Source organism: Alligator mississippiensis, chromosome 2 (genome assembly GCF_030867095.1).
Source record: "Alligator mississippiensis isolate rAllMis1 chromosome 2, rAllMis1, whole genome shotgun sequence".
In the NCBI taxonomy this organism is placed as follows: domain Eukaryota; kingdom Metazoa; phylum Chordata; order Crocodylia; family Alligatoridae; genus Alligator; species Alligator mississippiensis.
In genome coordinates this window covers 182,382,630-182,395,224 of record NC_081825.1, presented here as the reverse complement: position 1 = coordinate 182,395,224, position 12,595 = coordinate 182,382,630, and the positions used below count along the sequence as shown (strand labels likewise).

The window sequence follows — 12,595 nt, the reverse complement described above, 5'->3', positions numbered from 1 at the left end:
GGCTGTAGCTACAGCATGCAAGGATGCCACAGCAGAGGAGTGTCCCATCACTGAAAAAATTCTCCTTTTGAAGTATGTACTCATTACTAGTCTACTTTAGACCGAGGGCTGAGGAAAGGTTACTGGACCATAACAGTTCTAAGGGTGTTATTTTCCTGCCTCTTCTTGTCAACTGACTGAAAATGATGCTAAAAAACAGCCAAGGAGGTAACACCCTGATTTCACAGGAGAACAGAAAAAAAATACAGCTTGCTAAAAAAACACAGTCTCCAGACAAAAGGAAGAGAAGAATGCCCTGTTCTCCTGGGCCTATGTATGCAACTCCAACCACCCTTGTACTGCATCCCAAGCCTGACAGAATGGAGGGAAAACCCAGCACTGCTTCCCTGTCATCCTCTTCCATTTCCACGCATAGCAGAAAACAGCTACTCAAAACCCTCTTCTGTGGCACAAGATTACCATGATGCCATTCTTTTAAAGAACCAGATACACTGCAAGTTCTAGGCAATGTCTCAAGTCAGAACAGCTGACAGTAAGTCCTCTGTATACGTAGACGTGGAGGCGAGCCACTCATTTGTTAGCAGGGTAAATGTCACATACACAAGCTCTGAATGCATCCTCCTCCACTCTCTAATGCCATCCTTGGGAGCCAAGTGTGTAAAACATTACAATTACACAAGTCAGCTATAGCAAAGCAGCTTGCATGAACAAACTAAGAGTTATGCAGGAACAAGTGAGGAGAGCCCACTCTAATTAAAGCTCGTTTCAACAAGCTTTAGTTCAAGTGCCCCCACCACCATTTTGAAGCATGGGAACGCTGAATATATGTCACACAGAGGCTGCTGGAGCACGTTAACTAATAAGTTCCAGTAGACTAAATTAATCAAGGCTAATTAGCATGTCAGAGCAGACATCCGGCATGGGTATAGGTGCCCAAAGAGTTTCCATGCAAAACAATCCCCTCTCTAATATATGCCGTTAGATTTTCAGAGAGGTGGACAGCTCTCCAGACTATTAGAGGTTAAAAAGCCTGTGAAACCAATCAAGTATACTGTGAAGACACCTTGTCCCTGTTGAAGAGCAAAGACAGCTGCAGCAATAGCCCAGCTAATTCCATACTGCCCTTCTCATTTCTGAATGCATGATTACCGTACTCAAATACTAAAGGAGGTGAGGCCTATACACATGCTAGCTGGATGCAATAGCTTTTTTGGAGTTTGTTTTAAAACAACTCTCAAGTCTGGGCTCAAACATTATTAAAATGAAGCGTCCCATGGTACCCAGGCCAGGCTCTGAACTGAGAGCATAGTATAATAATTATGTCTCTCCTCTACCTTCTGTTGTCTTTACATGGTTGTAGGTTGTAGCTATGTTGGTCTAAGGACAGAGGCAGACAAGGTTTTTTGGGTAAATCCGATATCTTTTACTAGACCGACTCAATTAGTTGGAACAATTCTTCTTAGCAAGCTTTCGGGCACAAACACCCTTCGTCAGGCTGAGGAAGTGTCTGCAGATGGTCTGTGCTCTGCCTGGACAGAGTGGTAAAGCAGCCAGAGGCCAGTATCTTTGCAAGTACGTTGTGTTTACATGTAAGATGACCACTAAGGCAGATACGTAAACTCTAAAGATAAATGATGGGGTAAGGACATTCCAGTGGACAGTTATCCCATTGATAAAAATTCTGACACATATTTGGAAGAGGCACAAGCTTGTCTCAAGACATCTGGAAAAGTGACCCTAAAGAGCGAGACATTCTTTTCTTTGTTACTTGTGTTATGCAGACACAATTAAACCTTGTGTTTGCTCTCAACCGCTAAGGTCAAGTCCCAGTGGGGAAACATGCACCCTCTCTCTAGTAGATATTTAAGGTAGCTAGGGTCCAACAGGACTGCAGTTTTTCATAAGCAGACACAGCACACATTTAAAACTTTTACAACAGAACAAAGCATACATGATTCACTTAGCAGCCCTGCATAGCAGAATTGTTGAATCCTGCAGCAGCTGACTGTAAAAGGTAGCAGTATCCAAACCCCAGCCATGCGGTCTCATAAATACACAGACTATCTTACCTGACCTGCTCCCAACCATTTTAATTACCTATCAAAGCAGTGTGACGTTACTCAGAATGTCTTGTGCTCTCAAAGTGCAATAACCCAATTATCTGAGACAGTACATAGATTTTTTTCCACCCCAGAATTACAGCAGCAACACAAGCAGTGTTCTTATGCCTTGAGAGGCCAAGTTGATTGACACATTTTGAAAAATGCATAGCAAATACTGTAGTTCTGCCAACAAGGGAAATGAAGCCTAGATTATAAATAAAGTATATCCCAGAGGGAAAAAAAAACACCCTTTTCCAGTCGCATGAGGTAAAGTAATGCAAACATTGGGTCAGAGAGACAAAATACAAGTCAGAAATGCAACAGCAACTTGCCCAATTTTTATAGAAAGCTATCTCAAAGTATAAGAAACCAGCACCAGTTGGGATTGAACCAAAAGGGAGGGAGAGAGAACCCCAAAAATATAGTTTCCATCTGTTTCAAGAAAGAGCTTTTGAAATCTTCTCTCTGGTTTCTTTGTGTGCTTAACCCCGCCCCCTTCCCTCCCCCCCCCCCCCCAGCAGCATAATTTAGTAATTCCCATTAAATGGCAAATCTTCCCTCAAGAAGTGGTTTTCACACGTAGAAACAAAGAGTTCTCCTAGTCCAAGGGTGCTCAGTCTCCAGCCCATGGGCCAAATGCAGTCTGCAAATCCATGGCATTTGGCCCATGGGGCACCCCATGGGTTGGGAAATTTGGTGGCAGTAGTAGTGGCAATTAATATGGCCACGCTCCTCTGCTACCAAGTTCCCAAACCCCAAATCCCATGGGGCCAGCTGGAGCTGGGCTATGTTCTCTTTCCTCCAGTGCAGCTGGGTTGTGGCAAGGTCATGCCCCCCACAGGGCTGGGTTGGGGCAACATCAAGCCCCCTTCCCTCACTGAAGAGTCAAGTCAAGCCCCCTTCCCTCCCTGCAGGGTCAGGTTGGGGTTGGGCCATGCTCACTTCCCCTACACAGCTGGACTGGGCCCAGGCCATGTTCCCTGCCCTCACAGGGCTGGGTTGGGGACAAGTTGCCACCTGCCTCCCTCTGTGTGGCCAGATGGTGCCCGGCTAGATCTGGTGCCAGGTGGGAACCACCATCCAGATCCAGCCCAGGGAAAGACTGGGCATTGTCCATCCAGCCCCCACAGGGCAAAAAGGTAGAGCACTACTGTCATTGTCTGTACAACTAGCATTTCTCTACCATGCTAGATATTGCCATTCACAGTGTAACAGAAGGTTTCTGAAAATCTACATTAAATATCATCTCTACAAATTTCTTGAGGACTTTTATCTCCCTGTCATGAATCACTGTCATTCCTTCCCTATTCAACACCAAAATCCAAATTGACCAGTTTGCCCTCCATTTGCAACTCACCTTAAGACAACTGGGAAAAAGAAGAACGAAGCAAGTAACAGCAGCTTTCACACATCACAGCATCTTAATCAGACATTTAGCCTAAAAGCCCTGCTTCCCTTGTAATCAAAGTTGTTCCTTGTCCCAAGAAAATAAATTAAATCAGAAAGTGTTTGGGAGGTAACATTACAGAACAGGAAATTTTGCTAAGAAACTAGGAATAGAACAATGCCATGGCTGGCAGTAGTCAATGCAAGCCATTAGAGCCTAATGAGTGAATTCAATACCCTTCCTCTGTAGTTCAGAAGCAAACATGAGCTAGAATTGTTGGCAAATTGAAGTCAGTCTTACCTCCTTTTTTTTCCCTTTCATTACCTCCTTGCTTTAACTTTAAGTCCCTGGAGATTGGAGCCTTATAATACAAGTACATAATTCTTGACCCTATAAGGCTAGAAATGGTGATGTAAGTTATAATACATTAAGTGGTTCCACTTTAAAAAGTAAAAGCAAACTGAACATACTAGGCAGGGAATGGACATTGAATTTCAGTTATTACACAGAGGCTGGGCAGAAACAGCCCCACCCTTCCTCCTACTCCTCACCTGTACTTGTAACACCACCCACCTGCTCCTGGATGAACCAGGTTTACAAGAAAGATTGGTTCACTTAACGATCTTATATACTTTAAGAAATCTTGATCTTAAATATTCTGTGCTACATTTCTTTGCTAAGCAGTGTTAGGCTGTCAAGATTTCTATGGGACACTGGATAAGAAGGATCCTCACCAGGTAACTGAATCTTGACTTACTGACCACTGTAACCTCAAGGTACCAACAAATGGCTGAAAGGATATCCACTGGATATTGACACTGGATATTGATATAACAATCTCCTTCTCACTCCCAATTAATACCTTTTATATGAATCTACTCTCTGAAAATACATTAAAAGTCATAAGAACTTTTTTAGGACAGTTCAAAGGTTTTGCTGTTATGTCTAGCAACTGCTATTGCTTCTAAACCTTTCCAATCACATGCTCGCTGCAATAGTTCCCAGCTCATTAAAATAACAAGTAATGCTAGGCTAGCAAAGGATTAAATCCTCCTACAGCTGAAGACATGAAAAGCACCACTTTAATTAAGTTTAGTGTGAGAAATAAACCTATCCATGGGCATACTGAGGATATGACTGCTTTAAAATTGTGGTTTGTAGGCAAAGATAAAGGCTCAAACTGAGTATACCAACCAGATCTCTGTTTCTTTTGCTTCCTGCTGGACTGTCCATCTATCCAGCTTGTCAATTTAAGGGGACACAATTCTGCCTTATATGACCAAAGAGACCTGATGGATGGGGGAATACTGTTCCTGCTACTAAAGGTTTAGCCAACTCTCACTCTCCATTACAACCCCAAAGAGGCATTCACTATGAGTTGCAATGGGTGATTATCAGAAACATTTATCAACTTGAATCTCAGAACAATCATCACAGGCTCAGCGTATCCACTTTTGCTATCAAATACCTTCAAGGGTGTATAATGAGGTTTTCAGTCAAACACAGGCACATCAGAACAATAAATATACTGGATATATCAAGCAAGACCATGCATCAGGTTGGAGACATTACCACACTGCTTCAGGTGGAATAGAAATAATAATTACTCAAAGAGAAGTCCACCACTACAGGCTGTGTCTATTTTAAACAGGGAAAGGTTAAACAACCATAGCAGATCTGCGCACCACTGGATATTGACACTGGATATTGATATAATAATCTCCTTCTCACTCACAATTAATACCTTTTATATGTATCTACTCTCTGAAAATACATTAAAGGTCATAAGAAGCAGAGGCACAATAATGAAGTGCTAAGCTAGAACAGGGTATGAATTAGTTGGCTAGCTAAATCAGATTCAAAGTCAACTAAATCAGTGGAAAGAATTCCTCTCCTAAGAGATTTTGAATCAAAATTCTTGCAGAGGGAGGTTCAGCGTACACATCAGATATGCTCAAAGACTGAACATGGCAGCATATTTATTGATGAAATATTAGAAAGCCCTACTCAGTCCATCACAATCATGCAGTGCTCCTAGAGTTCTGTGGACCTTGAAAAATTCTTATCTGTATCCTTAGGTAAGGATGAGGACATAGATTATATTTGAAGCCATTATGTTAATATTCTTAATCACATTTGGGGTCAAATATACAGGCCAGCAAAAGGGATTCAACAAAAAAAAGGCAGTCAAATACTATAGATCAGGGGTCAGTGACCTTTAAGCAGCAGCAGGTCAAATGAACAGAGCTTGGTCTAGGGCTGGCCACTGCCTGTGGCCCAGTCACTGCCATTGCTGAATGCTGCCAATTCCCCGTGCTGTCCCAGCTCTGCAGGCCAGAAAAAAAAACAAGCTTTTGAGAGTTAGATATGGTTCATGGGCCATAGACTGCCGACTCCTACTACAGATGTATTGCTATTTGTATTGTTAACACTGCCCATTTAACTGAAAACATTAGTTCTATTGGAAAGAAAAACCTGCCAAAAACAGGCAGCATAGTGTTCTTACTACACTAATCAAAAATGCTTGAACACAGCTATCTACAGAGGACTTTTTCCAGTGGCTGTACAGTAATTAAAGTTGTCAAGAGTGAAGAAGTTTCCGAGAGCCCTTTTAGCCACTTCCTGAAAGATACTTTTCTCATGGCCTAAACTTAGGCCCTATAGCAAAAACAATATTTAATTTACCTTATGAATCTCACTTTAAGTCACCATGTTACAATTGAATATGATGAGCTGCTGTTGGGTATTGCTATACCTTATTTGAAGCTGAGGCACTTCTGTTGCTACTTCCTGCTTCAGAGTATGTGAAACCACAGAACCTGCACTGAGGGAGTCACCCAGAATATGAAGACAGGACAGAAAGAAAATCCTTTACTACAAGTGTTGTCTGACAACAGACAGGTTTCGATACACACATACTTCATTAACCAGCCAGCTGTAGCTTGTGCAACAGCTGGCCCCAAAGGGAAAGCCATAGTAACTGTGCTTTTGAAGAAGGAAAAGTTGATGAATGAGTAGGAGATGCAGAGGGAAATCTGCAACCCTCCAGTGGGTGAAGCAGATTACAACCCTCCCAGTCCCCAGAGCAGAGGCAGGCAATTATTTTGGGTGGAGAGCCACTTACCAAGTTCTGGCAAGCTGTCAAGGGCCACATGGATAGCCCTGCCCCTTGACAGGTCCCTCACCCCTGGTCACCATCTTGGGACCAGAAGTCCTGCCCCTAACCTCTGACCTTTGCCACTGAAAGTCCCTCCCCTTCCCCCTGGAAGTATGCCTTTGGGAAAGAGGGTTTGCCATCATAGGGGAAAAAAATGACATACTAAAAATCAAACACCCATAAAAATATATGTCAATTTATTTTTTTTTTTTATATAGACATATATTTTTCTCCTGATTTGTGGGGATTTGTGGTGTATATGCAAGTGATTGCATATGGGAGTTTGTGGGGATGTGTGTGTCTGGGTATGGGAGCCATATAGTGCAGAGTGGCTGGGCAGGAAAGTGGGGAAAGCGGCCGGGGAGGAATGAAAACGAGCAGGAGCGCAGGACCTGCATTAATGTCCCAGAGCCAGCACCAGCAGGGCCCAGAGCAGGGCGGTAGGAGTGCGGGGCATGGGCTGGCAGGGGTCTCTGGAGCCAGGCTGGGTTGCACCAGCAGAGAGAGGGGGGAGCTGGCACGGCTCCACAGAGCACCTCCAGCCGGGACCCTGCTCCTGCTGCCCTGTTCTAGGGCCCGCCAGCACAGGCCCCTCACTCCCGCCTGGCTGCTGCTGGCTCCTGCATGCCCATTCACTCTCAGTGCCCCCACTCCAGCCCCATGGTACAGGTGGAGAACAGCAGGCAGCCCCAACCCCATGCTCATCTGCAATGAACAAGCTGGTACTCAGTGCAGGAGAAAAGCCCCCCCGTGGGCAAGGCCCCATGCTGCATCCACTCACAGCCTGCGCGGGGCTGTTCTGCCTCTCTGCCACATCACTGCCACCCCATGGGGCAGCAGTGGCAACAGAGAGCAAGCACAGGTAGCCCTGCAAAGGCTCCGAGCGGCTACCGCACGGGGCGCCGGCTACGGGTAAGGGGAATGGCCACTTTTCCCCTGCACTGAGCACCAGCTTGTTCCCCGCTGCCGCTGCTAGAATGGGCCCTGCACCAGCTCTGGGCTCATCTTTGACAGGAAGTAGGGGCACATAAATACTAATTTTCTAAATGTTTTAGGGTCCCTGTGGGGTGGATAGAATGGCCTGGCGGGCTAGATTCATCCCGTGGGCCGTATTTTACCCACCCCTGCATCAGCCTTAGCAGCCAAGCAAATCATTTTGACTTATTTTCCACCTTTCCACAGCAACAGCATGAGCAAGGTTAAGTACAAATTTTGGGTCTGGAAACTACACTGAGAACAGATATTTTCTTGGCACTGGCCACATATCCATATTACTCTTGCTTGAGTCTCACTGGAAAAAACAGCAAAAGCTACACCATGGAACAAGGTAAATGCCACAGGAGCACTGTCTCCTATAAAGTCTGGCAACTGACAGCAACAAGGCAGGCAAGGTGGCAAAACAGCTAGATGACTGGGAACCTTTCCAGTCATCCACTGCCTCACCCCGATGGGAGACAACACAAATGCTGCCCAGGCTAAAATTGGGCTTGACTACTTTTCCTAGCTCTCTGCAAACATATATGCAACCCCTTAGGGAAGGATGAGGGAAAAAGGCTCCAAACCTTACTAATAGCAATAGCGCTGCGGATACAACTAGGACAAGGAGCCTGTGGCCAGACCACAAAATGACGCACTTTGGGATTTTGTAGCAATTAATCTGTTCCACTTTCTTTTTCCTTACCTCCCAGTGTTAATGGCAAGAAATTATGGATACATCACCAAAGACGGAAGCAAAGACAATAACTCTGATCAGATAAATCAACCAAGGTGGTTCAGTGCATGTCTCACTAACTACAGGCCATAAATCTTTACTAGTAGTAGTAATGCATCCTCCTTTTCTGAGCAAGTGATTAGTTCTGCAATGTACAGCGCTTAAGACAGATGTAACAATAACTTTGAGCTACAAGCATACCTGCTGAGAATGCAGACTTCCTTCAAGGTGATGCCATGTTGGGATGCAAATGCCCATCAGCATTTAGGAACTCCTGAACCCTGCAAGTGTTACAGAACATAATTAATTACAGTGACACTGGATGAAAACACGTTGGGCAGGTTACACCCAGCCACATTTGCTAGGAGCAAAAGCAAGACAAGACTCCAAATTTAACTTTAGTAAGAGTCTCCTCTACAGCCCTCATTTTACTCGTGGAGACATGGAATTGGTCAAATAACTTGCTAAAGACTAGAAAGGGAGCCAGCACAAGAGCCTACATTACTGCTGCACAGCTCGTGGCCTCCAGACCAGCACTCACTCTTCTGGGTAATGCTTCCTCAATAGTCAAGGTCATAAAAAACCCAAAGTCTAAGCAATTACACAAAGTAATATCAAACACTCCAGACACTGGTACCCCTTCATCCTTGCTAAATACGTTCTCCTGCTCTGTAAAGAACGTAAGCCTTTCTAGGCTTTGGTAGCATGTTTTCCAATGGATTTTGAATGCACTTACATGCCTTTCAATGCTAGAAAGCCTTGTTGCTTCTATTTGATTAGATACAATACATTAAACTTCAAGAGCAGGATGGCTTTGTTTCTGTTGCTGTATACAATTTTTTGCACATTAGTCATACAGAAGAAGTCTAGCAGCTCTGAGCAGAAGGTGAGATGGTTTAAATTGGTTTGCTGACTGTGGAAACGCATATTGGCAGCGTTTGAAGCACCAGATACACATTATAGAAGAGACCTTAAAAACAAGATGTTTTACTAGTTACAAACTGTCCCAAGTAGAGATGTTTTTCTTTTTTTCTTTTTTTGGGGGGGAGGAAGTGAGGAAGAATGCCCCATTATATCCAAGGTTGAAGCAAGAGATATTAAAGCAAAAAATAGTTAATACCAAGTTTTGCTCTTCCAGTTGGAAGTTCTGGTCCATCCACAACAATTGCCTTCAGCTGTTTTCCCACACTAAAGATTTTGGATTTGGAAAAGAGGAGAGAGAGTGGGAAGAGCTTTTAGTGGAATATATTATGCTGTACTGAAAAATTTTAAACGCCTGAGTGCAAAGCTGCAGTCACAATGCTCCAGAAGGGTCAAGGGACTTGATTATGTTAAAACTGAACAAGGTCAATCCAAGGATTTGCAATTTATTTCCTGTATCTTGAGCCTTCTTATAAAACGGCAGGAAGACAGTGTACTTACAGAATGTTTTGGTTTGCCTTAGACTCAGAATAAGAAGTCTCTTAATTTCCTGATCTTTGATTTTGAATCATGGCCACCAGCTATCACTAGCCAGTGTTTTAGGGCATCTGTACATGAGCACCAAGGCTGCTCCAATGTAGTATAATTACAGCGTGTTGGAGCAAACTCGATTTATTGAGTCTGCTGGAGCATGGCAACGACCGTGCTCCAACAGCCTCACACGTCTCGTGTATCAGTGTCTCCGAGCTTCAAAATAGTGGCAGGGGCGTTTGAACTAAAGTTTGTTGAACAAGCTTTAGTTCAAACACCCCCACCACCATTTTGACATGTGGGGACACTGATATGCAAGACGCTGCAGTGCTTTAATTAGAGCGGCTCTCAGAGCTGCTCTAATTAAAGCGCCACTCCCCCAGCCCCCACAGCACATGTAAAAGTGCCCTTAAAGACTAACTACAAACTCTCCCTCTTCCTGAAGGAGGGTGTTTGTATCCAAAAGCTTTCAAAGAACAAATTTTCCAACTATTTGGTTGGTCTAATAAAAGATACCAGATTTACCCAAAGAACCTTGTCTGCTTAAAGACATTCTTGGTCATTGCCAAGAACTTAGTCCATTCAACCCTCTTTTCTCCCCCCATTTATAAGACCTCAAATATTCCATCCAGGAAGAGAACACACCAACTGCTGAAACTTCCTTACCCTGATGAAGGGTTTTTGAACCCGAAAGCTTGCTTAATAAATATTCTCCAACTATTTGAGTTGGTCTAATAAAAGATATCAAATTCACCCAAGGAACCTTGTTTGCCTATGTCCTTAGACCAACACGGCTACAACCTAAACCCCTGCAAATATTACAGAAGCATTCTCAAAGATTAAAATGGTGCTGAAAGCCACAAGACAGTAGAGTCAGTATCCAAACCTCATGCACAAACTTTCCATTCCCATTTATAATCACTACCCTCTCTGCTTTTAAGTTACCACCATAACCAGAACAGGAAAGTTACTTACAGAAAGCTGCCCAAACTCTACACCCCTCGGAGACTCACCATTACCAAGTTCTGAACTGAGCAAGATCTTTCTACTAAGAAACACATACTCTGCGAAGATGGAAAGAATAGGATATAAATCTAATTTGGTCACTCACCCAATTCAAGCACAGATTATTTGTAGCCTACAGAAAGGAAATTTTCCCCAGTGACAGTGAAATACAGGTCTCTGTAAACATTACAGGATCAAGTTTGAAAATTTGCTCCACATGTCTTTTTTGGAAACACAAAGTTTAGACCAGGACGGAAGAAGCAATATATTCAGGATTAACAATATCCAATTGAAAAAAAAAAAAGCACACAGAGGAAAGTTTCCTTTTCCTGAACAGTAAGAGCTTAACCTCTGGATTGTGCTATATAAAAGCAATGAGAAGACTTTTTCTTGGCTTTACCTCACCTTACAACTCCCTTCTCCCCAGTCCTCAGTCAGGCTGCTGTTATTATGAGAGGAACATTATTGGCAAAAACTAAAAACAAGCTCCTACCGCCACTGCTGAGCAAAGCAAACTGAGTTGCTTGTGGCTTCCTTGGGCATTGCTAGCCAGTGAGTTAATAAGATCTGTATGTAGTTGGTCTGGTCTTTCTTCCCAAAACAGCTGCATCTTAGGAACAAAGCACTTTGCCCTGTAACAGCCAGCTATACTAGGAACATAAATAAAGCACAGTGCCAAGAAGCATCCCAACACTTGGATCCTAGAACAGCTCAGACTCATACAGTTCTCACCAATATTCTTCTCAGAACTACCTTATCCCATGATTGTCCTTTGGGATTTGAAGTGCACTTTCACTTTAAACAGCACTGGATCTACTATGAATTTCCACCAATTCTTATTTCCTTCACACTGTCAAACAAACTTGCTTGCCATGTGTCACCAGCCCAATGATATTATGCTTCCCATGCTAGTGCCTTGGTGGTCACCTGTCAGTACTAGCCAGTCTACTATAATTACCAGTAGATACAATACCATTTAGTTCATACAATGTGGCACAAAAAGCTTTAAACCAGAACTAAATATTAAACAAAAAAGAAAGGGGAATAGCAAAGGAAAAGAAAAATTAAATGGTCTGCAAAGAGCGTAAGATGATGTTTTCAGAGATTTGAAGTGTGCTGGAGAAGCGATGAGGCAGAAATATAGCCAGGCAGGGACCATAAAGAAGGCTAGTGCATAGTTAGCAATAGTGAACAGAGGGCTGGCAAATGGAAAGGAAGGTACTCAGTAGCTGCCAGCCTGTCCTCAAATTCAAAAGCCTGACAGCACAACTATGCTAATCCCATGTTATCAAAGCAGGCATAGACACCTGATAATAGGACAGATCTGGCCTCCAAGACCTAGGCTATAGAGAAAGACTTCTTTGAAAATCATATAGGCTTTCTTCTTAAGAGGTTTATCCTAATTCTATTTAGGAACTATGGCCTCTCTGACAATACTAGCATCAAAGAGCACATCAACTTCTCCAGCTCCTGCATGAGCAACAGCTCAGTTCTGATGGATTTATTTTTGGGGAGAAATTTTTTTTTTTTTTAAATCCCTTGCATATGAGCACAGATCATTTAAAATCCTCCAGATATTCCTGGGAAGCCTTATTACAAAAGAGAGGCTCTCCCTACCAGCTGATAGATACCTTGAAATGGTCATTTTCGTGGCAATAAACACCAACCACACAGGTTTTTAGCCCTGGGCTAGACTGGATAAACATTAATAAAGGGACAGGCAGAAATCCAATCCCAGCTTCACTGCTAGAGGAAAGCATGACAGGAGGGGGTTTGTTTTG

The 12,595-nt window shown here is 43.4% G+C and overlaps 1 protein-coding gene across 3 annotated transcripts in view; it reads right to left on the bottom strand.

Moving 5' to 3' along the window:
- The window catches only part of LOC102563728 (USP6 N-terminal-like protein), a 154,426-nt gene that overhangs the window by 128,180 nt on the left and 13,651 nt on the right, over positions 1-12,595 (bottom strand). For all 3 annotated transcript variants that reach the window (XM_014604249.3, XM_019485193.2, XM_019485186.2), the window contains exon 2: positions 8,559-8,638. The gene's annotated coding sequence lies outside the window, so the exon portion shown is untranslated. The remainder of the gene's footprint in view (positions 1-8,558; positions 8,639-12,595) is intronic.